This window comes from Hyaena hyaena, unplaced genomic scaffold (genome assembly GCF_003009895.1).
Source record: "Hyaena hyaena isolate Hyena2069 unplaced genomic scaffold, ASM300989v1 scaffold_72, whole genome shotgun sequence".
In the NCBI taxonomy this organism is placed as follows: domain Eukaryota; kingdom Metazoa; phylum Chordata; class Mammalia; order Carnivora; family Hyaenidae; genus Hyaena; species Hyaena hyaena.
Genome location: NW_024080703.1, coordinates 2,992,798 through 3,005,872, shown reverse-complemented (window position 1 = coordinate 3,005,872; position 13,075 = coordinate 2,992,798). Strand labels below are relative to the sequence as shown.

Below are 13,075 nucleotides of genomic sequence, written 5' to 3'. Positions count from 1 at the left end.
CATGGGTTTGGACAAATGTATAATGATATGTTCATAATTATAATATCACAGGGTATTTCCACTGCCCTAAAAATTCTCTGTGCTCTATTCATCCTTCCACTCTAGCAACCAGATATTTTTATCATCTCCATAGTTTGCCTTTTCCATAATGTGATATAGTTGGAATCAAACAATATGTAGCCTATTCCGATTGGCTTCTCTCACTTAATAATATGCAGCTAAGAGTCCGTCTCTTTTGTCTGGGCTGCCGACATGCCACCCAGACTGAGGAAGACTCAGAAACTTGGGAGCCATGGGAGGCATGGCCACAGCAGCAGCAGCAAGCACCTGAAGCACCCAGGAGGCCAGGGTTATGCTGGTGGCATGCATTACCCCAGGATCAGCTTCAACAAATACCACTCAGGTTACTCTGGAAAAGTTAGTATGAGGCATTACCACCTAAAGAACTTCTGCCCAACTGTAGACCTTGGTCAGTGAGCAGACATGGTAAGCTTTGCCAAAAACAAGACTAGAGCTGCTCCTATCATTGATGTGGTATCATGGGGCTACTACAAACTTTTAGGAAAGGAAAAGCCCCCCAGACAGACTGTCATCATGAAGGCCAAATTCGTCAATCGAAGAGCTGAGGAGAAGATTAAGGGGGTGGGGATGGCTATGTCCTGGTAGCTTGAAGCCACATGGAGGGAGGTTCATTAAATGCTAACAAGTGCTTTAAAAAAAAAAAAAAAAGAGGGGCACCTGGGTGGCTCAGTCGGTTAAGCATCTGACTTCAGCTCAGGTCATGATCTTGCGGATTGTGGGTTTGAGCCCCACGTCAAGCTCTGTGCTGACAGCTCAGAGCCTGGAGCCTGCTTCAGATTCTGTGTCTCCCTCTCTCTCTTGGACCCTTCCCTGTTCATGCTGTCTCTCTCTCTCAGGAATAAATAAAACATTTAAAAAAAGATTCCTCTATGTCTTTTCATGGTTCGATAGCTCATTTATTTTTAGCACTAAATACTACTTCGTTGTCTGGGTGTACCACAGTCGATTTATCCACTCACCTACTAAAGGACATCTTGGTTGATTCCAAATTTTAGCAAATATAAATAAAGCTGCTATAAACATCTATGTGCAGGTATGTTTGTGGGCATGTTTTCTACTTCTTTGGGTACATACCAAGGATCATATGGTAAGACTACGTTTAGTTTTGTAAGAAACTGCCAAACTCCCTTCCAAAGTAGCTATGCCATTTTGCATTTGCACCAGCAATGCATGAGATTTCCTGTGGCTTCATATTCCTTGCCAGCATATGGTGTTGTCGGTGTTCTAGATTTGGATCATTCTAATTGGTATGTAGTGGTATTTCATTGTTGTTTAAATTTACATTTCCCTGATAACATAAAATGTGGAGAATCTTTCATATACTTTTTTACCATCTATATATCCTCTTTGGTAAGGTCTTTGGTGGTCCATTTTTAAATTGGGTTGTATGTTTTCTTTGTATATTTTGGATAACAGTCCTTTATCAGATGTGTTGTTTGCAACTACTTTCTCCCAGTCTGTGGCTTATCTTCTCATTCTCTCGACATTGTCTTCTGCAGAACAAAAGTTTTCAATTTTAATGATGTCTAGCTTATCAATTATTTCTTACATGTAAATGCAAGAAATTTACATGTAATTTTGGTTACAACTAAAAAGGCACCACTGTACCCAAGATCATCTAGGTTTTCTCCCTATGTTATTTTCTAGAAGTTGTATATTTTCACATTTTAAATATAGGTCTATGAACCATTTTGAGTTAATTTTCTGTGAAAAATAAGTTTTGTGTGTAGATTCATATTTTTTTGCATCTGGATTTCCAGTTGATCCAGCACCATTTGTTAAAGGAACTATCTTTGCTCCATTGAATTGCCTTGTTCCTTTGTCAAACATCACTTGACTATAGCTATGGAAGTTTATTTCTGAGCTCTATTTTCAGTCCCATTGATCTATTTGTCTATGCTTTCACCAAAACCACACTGTCTATACCACTGTACCTTTATAGTAAGTCTTGAGATCAGGTAGTGTCAGTCCTCCAACTTTATTCTTCTCCTTTGATATGGAATTAGCTATTCTGGGTATTTTGCCTCTCCATATGGTCTTTAGAATCAGTTTGTTGATATCCATAAAATAATTTGCTGGGGTTTATTGCACTAAATCTATAGGTCAAGTTGGGAAGCACTGACATCTTGATAATGAGTCTTCCTATCCATGAACATTGAGTATCTCTCCATTTATTTAGTTCCTCTTTGATTTCATTCATCTGAGTTTTACAGTTTTCCTCAAATATATCTTGTGCACATTTTATTAAATTTATATCTAAGTATTTCATTAATTTTGGATGCTAATGTAAATTGTGTTTTTAGTTTTAAATTCCACTTGTCCTTGTTGGTATATATTAAAAAAGCAATTGGATTTTTTAAAATACCAATTTTATATCCTGCAACCTTGCTATAATTGCATATTAGTTCCAGGAGGTTTTTTGTTTTTTGTTTTTTGTTTTGCTGATTCTTTTGGATCTTCTATATAGACAAGCATGTCATCTGCAAACGAAGAATTTTATGTCTTCTTTTCCAATCTGTATATCTTTTATTTCCTTTTCTTGTCTTATTTGATCTGTAAGGACTTCGGCTTCCCTTTGAGTGGTGAGAAGGGACATCCTCACCTGGTACCTGATCTTAGCTGGAAAGTTTCAACTCCCTACCATTCAGTATGATGTTAACTGTAAGTTTCTTGTAGATATTCTTTATCAAGTTGAGGAAGTTCCCCTTTTTTCCTAGTTTACTGGAAGTTTTTGTCATGGATGGGTGTTATATTAATTTTTTAAAATTAAAAATTTTTAAGTTGACGTTAATTTTTTGGATATTAATGGAAATTGCATTCATATGCAAAAGAAATCTGTGGCCTATGCTATCACTGAACTCTAAGACCTTACTGGTAAGAATGAGGCAGCTGTGGTCAGTTCTTCATATAAGGATGCAGTCTTCTTTTTACTTGCTCATTCCCTCACAATCTCAATTCTATATTGTGAAAGGTCACAGAATGCTGAGGGTTTTATCAAGAATTCACCTTTAACTCTGGCTACTCCTCAAACTCATTTCCAGTCAAATAATCTTACTTGAAGTGGAACCAAGGAAGGGCTCTTACTCCTTTTTACTCATGAGACTTGTTGTTCAGAGTCTTAACCAGACTTTAAAATACCAGAAACATTCTAGGCAAATATTCTAGGGTGTAGACAGTTTCAACCTGTTAGTTGAAGAGACCAAATTTTCCCTACAAAATCACCTTTGTACCTTCACCAAGAATCAACTGAGTGTATTTATGTGGGTATATTTCTGTAGTTTACTCTGTCCCATTGATCTGTGTGTTCTAGTATGATTCTTCTGACTGTTCTTTTTTCAAAACTGATTCAGCTATTCTAGTTTCTTTGCCTTTCTATATAAATTTTAGAATCAGTTTATTTGTATCTACACAAAATTTTGTTAGGCTTTGATTAGAATTGTGTTAAATAGAATTGACATCATTACTATGCTGAGTCTTCCAATCCATTAATACAGTATGTCTCTCCACTTATTTGGATCATCTTTGGTTTTCTGTTGTTTTTACTTCGCAGCATACAGATTCTGTTCAATGTTTTGTTAGATTTATGTGTAAGTAGTTTTTTAGAGCTCTTGTAAATGGCATGTTTAAAAAAATTTTCAAATTCCAATTGTTCACTATTAATACGTAGGCATGATTGATTTTTACCTTTTGACTTTGTGTATCCTGCAACTTTGTCAAACTCACTTACAAATTACAGGAGGTTTTTTTGTAAATGAATTTGGATTTTCTACTTAAACCATCATGCCATCTGTGAACAGGGACAGTTTTATTTCTTCTGTACCAATACCCAACTCTAGGTTATAGTCTGCCTTAAGTCTAGGCCAACACACTCTACAGGGAGAAACATGGTAAACACATGGAAACCTCAGTGTTATTTTAAATTCTGGTCTTCTCTAATTTACCTGTTACTATTTACCTTCCAGAGTGCCCACATAGCAGCTCCATGCATTCTTTCCAGATTTCATAGCTGCATACAGTGGGAGACAGGGTGGAGTATGCTTACTCCCTCTCACCTGGAACCAGAAGCCTTATAATTTATATTTGCCACTATAAATTACAGTCTTTATTAGAAAAAATTCAAATTAAAGTGTCATTATTGCTACCCATAAGATCACGTGCATGTCTTGCTTTTCTCTTCCTTACCTACTTAGCATTACATACCTAAATCACCAACCCAGATATGTATGGCAGAGGAGGAAACCACCCAGAATCAAAGAGTGAGGGGAAGATAAGGACACTCAGCATCTTTAAAAGGCCAAGAAAAGCAAGCAATGTAAATTGTGAAGCATATTTTATACTTAGAGCAACTCAAAGATTTAAAAATTCTATTTTTAAGATTCCTGGGTGGTTCAGTCAGTTAAGCGTCTGACTTGGTTTCGGCTCAAGTCATGATCTCCTGCTTTGTGAGATCAAGCCCTGCAATCAGCCTCTGCACTAACAGCACGGAGCCTGCTTGGGATTCTCTGTCTCCCTCTCTCTCTGCCCTTCCTCTACTCATGTTCTGACCCCACCTCTCTCAAAATGAACAAATAAAAGGTTGGTAGGCAACTTCGTCACTTAAACATTCATTCAACAATATTTATTGAGCACTTACTATATGTCAGACACTGCTTTAGGCTCTAGAGATACAGCCATGTACAAATACAGTGAGAGAGCTAGATAAAAAGCAAGTAAACAAAATGTGAAGAAAAACAGGCTTACAGGAAGCTTATGAGATTGGCAGTGACAGGGTGAGTGGATGCGTGTGTATAGAGCAAGACTGAGCTCTGAGGTCTCATTGCAAAGGTTCAAGTATGGGCAGAGACCAAAATTTTGTTGTTGTTGTTGTTGTATGTTATTTTTATTTTTTAAATAGAATTTATTGTTAAATTGACTTCCATACAACACTCAGTGCTCATCCCAAAAAGTGTCCTCCTCAATGCCCATCACCCCCCTTCCACTCTCCCCCATCCCCCATCCACAAAATTAAAAGAAGCCATAAAGAGGCCTGTGGGAGGAGCACTCCAGGCAGAAGGAACTGCGTGTGTAATAGTCAAATGGTTTGAGATTGGTCTTCGAAGTAGGTACAGGCAGTTTTCAAAGGGTTTAGGGGCTCAGGTAATGAATTTGGACTTTTATCCCAAATGGAACGGGAGCTCATTTGGAGGGTTTGTTTTTTTTTTAAGTTTATTTATTTTAAGAGAGAGAGAAAAACAGAGCACATGAGTGGGTAGGGGCAGGGAGAGATAGAGAATCCCAAACAGGCTCTGTGCTGCCAGCGCAGAGCCCGATGCGGGGCTTGAACTCACAAACTTTGAGATCATAAACTGAACCGGATGCTTAACTGACTGAACCACCCAGGCACCCGTGGAGTTTATTTTTAATGTTTCCTTGAGGAAAATTTCAAACACATACAAAAGTAGAGAGACTAGTATAAAGAACCTTCATATATCCATCAAGCAGCTTTAACAATTACCCCCACACATAAGCAATCATTTCATTCACACCTGCAGTCACACCCCTATGAAATACTATGAAACAAAATCAAGATACCATTTCATTCTTAAGTGTTTCAGCACGTATTCTTTTTTTTTTTTTTTTTAAATGTTTTATTTATTTCTAGGAGAGAGAGAGAGACAGCGTGAGCAGGGGAGGGTCCGAGAGAGAGGGAGTCACAGACTGAAACAGGCTCCAGGCTCCGAGCTGGCAGTCAGCACAGAGCCCGACGCGGGGCTCGAACCCACGAACCGCGAGATCATGACCTAAGTGAAAGTCGGACGCTTAACCGACTGAGCCACCCAGGCGCCCCATCAGCACGTATTCTTAAAAGGTAAGGAGTCTTTTTACCATCACACCTAAAACATAATACTTCCTTTATATAAACAACTATCCAGTCGGTATTCAGGATTCCCAATTGTTTCATGGTAAATTTTTAGTGTTCATTTAAACCAGAATTTCAAAAAGATCCATAATAGCTTGACAGGTCTTTGAGTCCTTGTAATCTCTACACATCGCCTTATTTTCTCCCTCCAATCTATTTATTGAAGAAACAGGGTTGCCTGGTCTGTAGCACTTCCTACAGTTCAGATTTTGCTAATTGTGTCCTGGGTGGTGGTGTTTAACATGCTTCTCTTCATTCTCCAGAGTTCCTGTAAATCAGTAGTTAGAGATAGAGGCTTCACATTTAGGTTTGATTTTTTTTTTTTGACAAGAATATTCCATCAGGAGATATATAATGTCTGGTCTTCTGTCTTGTGATGTTACCAGCCATTGCTTAAGTGCATTAATTTATTACAGAATGCAAAAATGTTCTATTTAATTCTATTATACCTTCCTTGTTTGTTAACTGGAGTTTTCCTGTAAAGAAATACTTCCTCTCAGTTGCTTGGTTACCTGAAATGTTATGGGCTGAACTGTGCCCCCCCCCCATATTCATACATTGAAATCTTAACCCCCAGCAACTCAAAATGTGACTCTGTTTGGAGTTAGGGTCCCTAAAGAGATAATTAAGTTAAAAGGAGGCTGTGAAGGTAGATGCTAATCCAATCTGACTGGTGTCCTTATCAGAATAGAAAATTTGGCCACACAGGGATTTGGTGCACAGAGAAAACGCTATGTGAGGACGTAGTGAGAAGGTGGTATTTTGCTAGCCAAGGAAAGGGGCCTTTGATCTTGGACTTTTAGCCTCCAGAACTGCGAGAACTAAATTTCTGTTGTTTAAGCCACCTATTCTGTGATACTTTGTTATGACAGTCATTGCAAACTAACACACTAAGGGAAATTTGTATAGGTAAGACATGATGAATGCTTGGTATTACCAGTTTGCCTTTATTTATCAGTTTCAGCTTAATGAATTAGTTCCTGAGCATCTTCCAAAGGTGACCAATGATGTTTTTAAAGTTTCATAATGGACTCATGAATTTGAATAATTTATTGATGTTTTAAAACTTATTACAGTTATTATTTAAAAAAAATTTTTTAAAATATTTCTTTCTGAGAGAGGCAGCGTGAGCAGAGGAGGGCAGAGAGAGAGGGAGATACAGAATCTGAAGCAGGCTCCAGGCTCTGAGCTATCAGCACAGAGCCCAATGCGGGGCTCGAACCCACGAACCATGAGACCAAGACCTGAGCCGAAGTCAGACACTTAACCAACTGAGCTACCCAGGTGCCCCTTACATTTATTATTTTTACTGATACAAGAATTATTCCACTTTTGGCTGTTGAAAGCCTTTCCCAGTTGGCTTAAGTCCCTAAGGCCATGATGAGAGTCTTTTGTCATGGCCTTAGTGTCTTTGAGAATTTCCTCACTTTCTGATGTGACAAGACATTCCAGACTCATCTCTAACTTCCTGCTCCAGATGTGGAATCAGGCATTTGTCCAAGTTACTCTTGTTCCCTTTACTGGGAATGGTTGAAGTGAGGATGCTAGCAGTACTCATTACAACTAACTTGCTTGTTTTCTCCAGCCCCTTCCAGGGCACAAAACTAAGAAAACTTCCAAATGCCAGGAGTTTATAGTGATACTTCAAATTCAAAACTGTAGGATTAAACTCTTTGATTTGTATTTCTTTTCTTTCATGACTAATTCCATTTCCCAATGCTATCAACATAATTAATCATTTGCTTTATCCCATAATTACTCCATACAACAATCTCAAATAACAATAACTAATACTACCATTAACAATATTATTAAAGCAGTTTAAGAATTTCTTCAATTTTAGGGGGCACCTCGGTGGCTCAGTTGGTTAAGCCTCCGACTTTGGCTCAGGTCATGGTCTCACAGTGTGAGTTTGAGCCCCGTGTGGGGCTCTGGGCTGACAGCTCAGAGCCTGGAGCCTGCTTCAGATTCTGTGTCTCCCTCTCTCTCTCTGCCCCTCCCTACTCATTCTCTCTCTCTCTCTTTCTCAAATAAATAAACATTTTAAAAAACTTTTCAAATAAAAATAAAAAGAATTTCTTCTTTTTTTTTTGTCCTTTGGTGATAACTCATAAAAGATACCCTTGAATTAATGCCTCTTTGTGTAAATATGCTACCGATTCAATAAATAGTCAAGTTCATTTCTTTATTTTGCTTTTTGCTATTATGAACTGCTTGTTTTAAAGTTATATATTCTCAGGGGCATCTGGGTGGCTCAGTCGGTTAAGCGTCTGACTTCGGCTCAGGTCAGGATCTCATGGTTCGAGGGTTCAAGCCCTGCATCGGGCTCTATGCTGACAGCTAGCTCAGAGCCTGGAGCCTGTTTCAGATTCTGTGTCTCCCTCTCTCTCTGTCCCTCCCCTGCTCATGCTGTCTCTCTCTCTCAGAAATAAATAAAAACATTTAAAAAATAAAGTTTTATATTCACATGGTCACAAGATCAAAACTACAAAACAAGGTAGATCCACAGAAATATTCACTACCCTCTTCCCTTTCTTCTCATAGATAATTTTTAAATTTGATTTTACTTCCACTGAAGAAAAGTGTTAGTGAGGATGTGGAGAAATTGGAACCATCATACATTACTGGTGAGAATGTAAACAGTACAGCTGCTGTGGAAAACAGTTTGGTGGTTCCTCAAAAAAATATTAAACATAGAATTAACACTTAATCCAGTAATTTCACTCCTAGGAATGTACCCAAAAGAACTAAAAGCAAGTACTCAAAGAGATATTTGTGTACCAATGTTCATAGCAGAATTATTCACAATAGTCAAAAGTGGAAACAAACCAAGGGCCCATCAAAAGATAAATGGATAAAGAAAATATGATATGTATACACAACAAAATATCAGTCATAAAAAATAATAAAATTCTGATACAGCCCACATGGGTGAGTCTTGAAAACATTATGCTAAATAAAATAAGGTGGACACAGAAGTACAAACAATATACGATTCTGTGTATACAAAATGCCTGAAACAGGCAAATTCACAGAGAAGAAAAGTAGATTAGAGATTATCAGAAGCCATGGGGAGGGAAGAATGAGAAGTTATTGTTTGATGGATAAAGAGTTCCTGTTTGGGGTCATGGAAAAGTTTTAGAAGTAGTGGTGGTGACTTCATAACACTTTGAATATTATTAGTGCCACAAGTTGTACAGTAAAAATGGTTAAAGTGGAAAACATTGGTATTTAAAAAAAAAATCTCTCCGCCCATTTTTTATATAAATAGTAGTATGCTCTCCATGCTTTTCTCCATCTTGCTTTTTGTGTGTGTGTGTGTTTTACTGAATAATCACCTATAGTAGTATATGGTGAGATTTCTCATTCCTTATACAAAGTAGTCTGTCATATAAATGTATCATAGTATTCAAGTCTCCTAACAATAGAAAATTGGGATGTTTATTGGAGATTTTATTTTTTTAAGTGTTTATTTATTTGTTTTGAGAGAGAGCGTGAGCAGGGGAGGGGCAGAGAAAGAGGGAGGGAGAGAATCCCAAGCAGGCTCCATGCTGTCAGCACAGAACCCAATGCAGGGCTCAATCCCACGACCCTGGGATCATGACCTGAGCCGAAATCAAGAGTTGGACACTCAATCGACTGAGCCACCCAGGCACCCCTATTCACTGGAGATTTTAAAAAAATTTTTTTTAATGTTTTTATTTATTTCTAGGAGAGAGAGAGAGAGACAGCGTGAGCAGGGGAGGGTCAGAGAGAGAGGGAGTCACAGACTGAAACAGGCTCCAGGCTCTGAGCTGGCAGTCAGCACAGAGCCCGACGCGGGGCTCGAACCCACGCACCGTGAGATCATGACCTAAGTGAAAGTCGGACGCTTAACCGACTAAGCCACCCAGGTGCCCCTCATTGGAGATTTTAAAGTAAAGAAGTGATATAACCTGATCTACATTCCAAATAGATCATTGTGGCTGATATGTGGACAATGTATTTTGGGGGAGTTGGGGAAGAGTGGAAGCAGAAAGATAAGGCCTTTATAACATCCTGAAGAGATGATGGTTACTTGAACGAAGGTGGTATTGTTGGACACAGAGAAAAATCCATGAATTCTGGATTGTGATTGTGGTAGAGACTATAGAATGTTTTGATGGACTGGATGTGGGAAGTAAGGGATAAAGAAAAGCAAGGGTGAATCTTAATTTGGGGACTTCATAAGTTAGGTGGATATCGGTGCTATGGATGGAGGAGACTAGAGAAGAAGTAGGTATTAGTGGTTTTGTTTTCATATGTGTTTTGTTTGTTTTCAGTTTTGTCTTCTGTGGGGAAAGAAATCAGGAGTTCTTCGGACACCCAGGTAGAGCACTGAGTAAGTCCTGTGGAATATGAAACTGGAGTTCAGTGGAGATGCTAGGTGTTAAATATTTTGGAAATTATTGGCACATAGGTGGCATTTAGAGCCATGAAATTAGAAGAGCTTACATAGGAAGGAAGTGTAGCTGGGACCAGGAAAGAGGTCAGTACGATAGCTCTGGTCTATGCTACCAAAGGAAGGTGAGCAAACACAGAAGCCTAAGGTGCAGCACCTGAGGTGGGGGTGGGGAGGAGAAACCTGAAGAATGTGGTGTCATGAAACCCAAAAGAAGAAAGTTTTTTTTTTTTTAAATGAATGGGGGAGCTGCCCATTTCCATAGCCATGTTCAGTGCTACAAATACATGAAGTTAGATGGCCGAACGAAGTAGCCAATGGCTTAGGCAATAAGGAGGCTATTGATGATTTTCATGAGAGACGTTTAAGCAGAGGCATCAGAGAATGGGTAGTGAGGAGTAGGAGACAGGCAGGTCAAAGAAGAGCTTTAGATGGGAAATTCTCAAGCATGTTTGTAATGCTTTCCTTGTGAAGAAGGAAGACAGAAAAAGGAGAGGGCTAACCGGGGTGGTCACTTTATATCCAAACTACAGTTCTTAGGCACATTATCATCACCTATCTAGACTTAACTAGTGGTATCACAAGATTTCACTGCCCCTTCTACCCCCTCTACTTTTTATTTCCTCTTATCTTGAGATGCTCTTTGATTCCATTTGTTTGCAGTTCTTCCTCAGTCATTTCCTCAGAAAGGAAACATGGTTGTGAGCTCTTTGTGTATTGAAAATGCCTCTTCTTTGGCCATCCCTCATGTGTGTAGTGGATTCTTGGATCACTCCCTGTCCTCTAAATGTGGCTTTTCTACTTTCTAACTTCCAGTGTTGAAGATGGGAAGACTCATACTGATACTTGCTTTCTTTCCTTTAGAAAGTAACCAGTTCTCTTTGACTGAAAGCTTACAAGGCTTCTTCCTTGGGATATGGGAATTTCACCAGGATATGGTTCACTTTTTTCATTATTCTGGCCTTTAACTTGATGGTCTTGATCAACGCAAAAACCGAAGTCTTTCCTCATTCTTTTTATGGGACTTCTAAAATTTGTAATCTTTTGTCTTCATGGCTCATGAATTTGCTCTCTGTGGTCAAATATGTTCTCCATTCAGTCTACTTAAACTCTTGATGGAGGGTTTAGCGGTGACCATTTTGTTTTCAGTTCATTGACTTTTTACATTTTTAAATTTAAATTTTAAGGTAAGTATAACCGTATACTTTCAGGAAACATCTTTTGTGCTTTAATTCTGTGTCCTTCAACGCCCCCTACATCATAATTAAAGTCACTTAAGTCTGCCTTCTTAGGCACCAACTGTTTTGATTACTTGGTAGCATGCTTTCTTTAAGTTACAGTATCTTCCTAAATGGTTGATGGTCTTTTTGGCTGACTCATACCTTTGGATATAAAATCCCTCAGGAAGTGGAGCACTGGGTTTTACTGGCCAATGTTAGAAGAGAGGTATCTACTCAAGGCAGTGGGCGTCCCTTACCCCAGGCACAACGGGATTTATTATCTCTACTCCTGGCCCGCCAGAGAAACAAGCCTTTTTCCACAGCTTTGAAGTCCTAACTTTGTACACAGTGATGTTCTGAACCTATAATGCGTGTCCCAGAACGTAGGGCCTCAGCTATATTTGGGTCCGACCTCAGGCTTCGACAGTTGTTTGTGTGGCCTTGGAGCCCAAAAGGAAGGGAGTCAGGAACTTGAGTTCAAAATCCCCTTAATTTAATTTGAGTTTTAAGTCCGTAACTCTCAGACCATGGCCCCCGGAGCACAAGAACAAAATTCTGGCACATTAAATATACACACTACGCTGTAATGTAAAGTTATATGACATATGATTATTGGTACAGCTGCTAAGTATACGTAATTAATTGAGGTGTATGATTAGTTGGAGTCATAACGAGAGCAAATTATATTTTGAAATAAATGGAATCTTAAATGCATTTTTTTTTTGTTTCAAGTGCCATGAAATACCACATATATTTTCAACATCCCACTAGGGATTAAGGAGTATGATTATAATTCAGGTTAGAGTTTGTAGTTTAAAGTTACCACGTGAGAGGACTTGTGTGCTGGTTTCTTGAACACTTTTTACTTAAATTTAGCTCACACCATCAGTAAGCTAAACTGGAAGGTGGAAATTTAACAGATCGGATGGTTAGAGTCCAACAGACATTCAGACACACCGGAAAAAGCACAGAGACACTAAGTTACTCATCCTGAACTCTGCTAATTAAAAAAAGTTTTAATCACCCTGGTTCAATTAATGTCTCTAAATAAATTATAAGTTAACAAAATGCTTGTCAGGCCAAACTCTGACCCAGGCTTGCCTCGGTGTGATGCAAACACTGGCTGCAGGCCAAGGACGCTTCGTGCTCTCATGCTGAAATCCGAGCTGGGCTCTGTGAAGAGCAGAGGAGCCTCAACAAACATCTGGGCCTTTCTAACTGCTTTCTATTTTCAGTTTTTATAACAGTCTTCTCTGGATTTCTATATAAAAACAAAATACACTGCATGCTTTTCCTTAGAAGAGGCAAGAAAATCCTGATTGCTGTGCCGATTTGGTTTCAATTAGTACTGATGCTTCTCTCTTTTTAACGAATTATCCTGTGCCTCTCAGTTCTTCCACTTCCATGATCTCTCCTCTCGATTTTAGTTTTCCTCTCTGCGTTTTGATGGCTCAT

The 13,075-nt window shown here is 38.8% G+C and overlaps 1 pseudogene; it reads left to right on the top strand.

Moving 5' to 3' along the window:
* Nucleotides 1-252: 252 nt before the first annotated feature.
* On the top strand, nt 253-666 carry LOC120232381 (annotated as a pseudogene).
* The last annotated feature ends 12,409 nt before the right edge of the window (nt 667-13,075 follow it).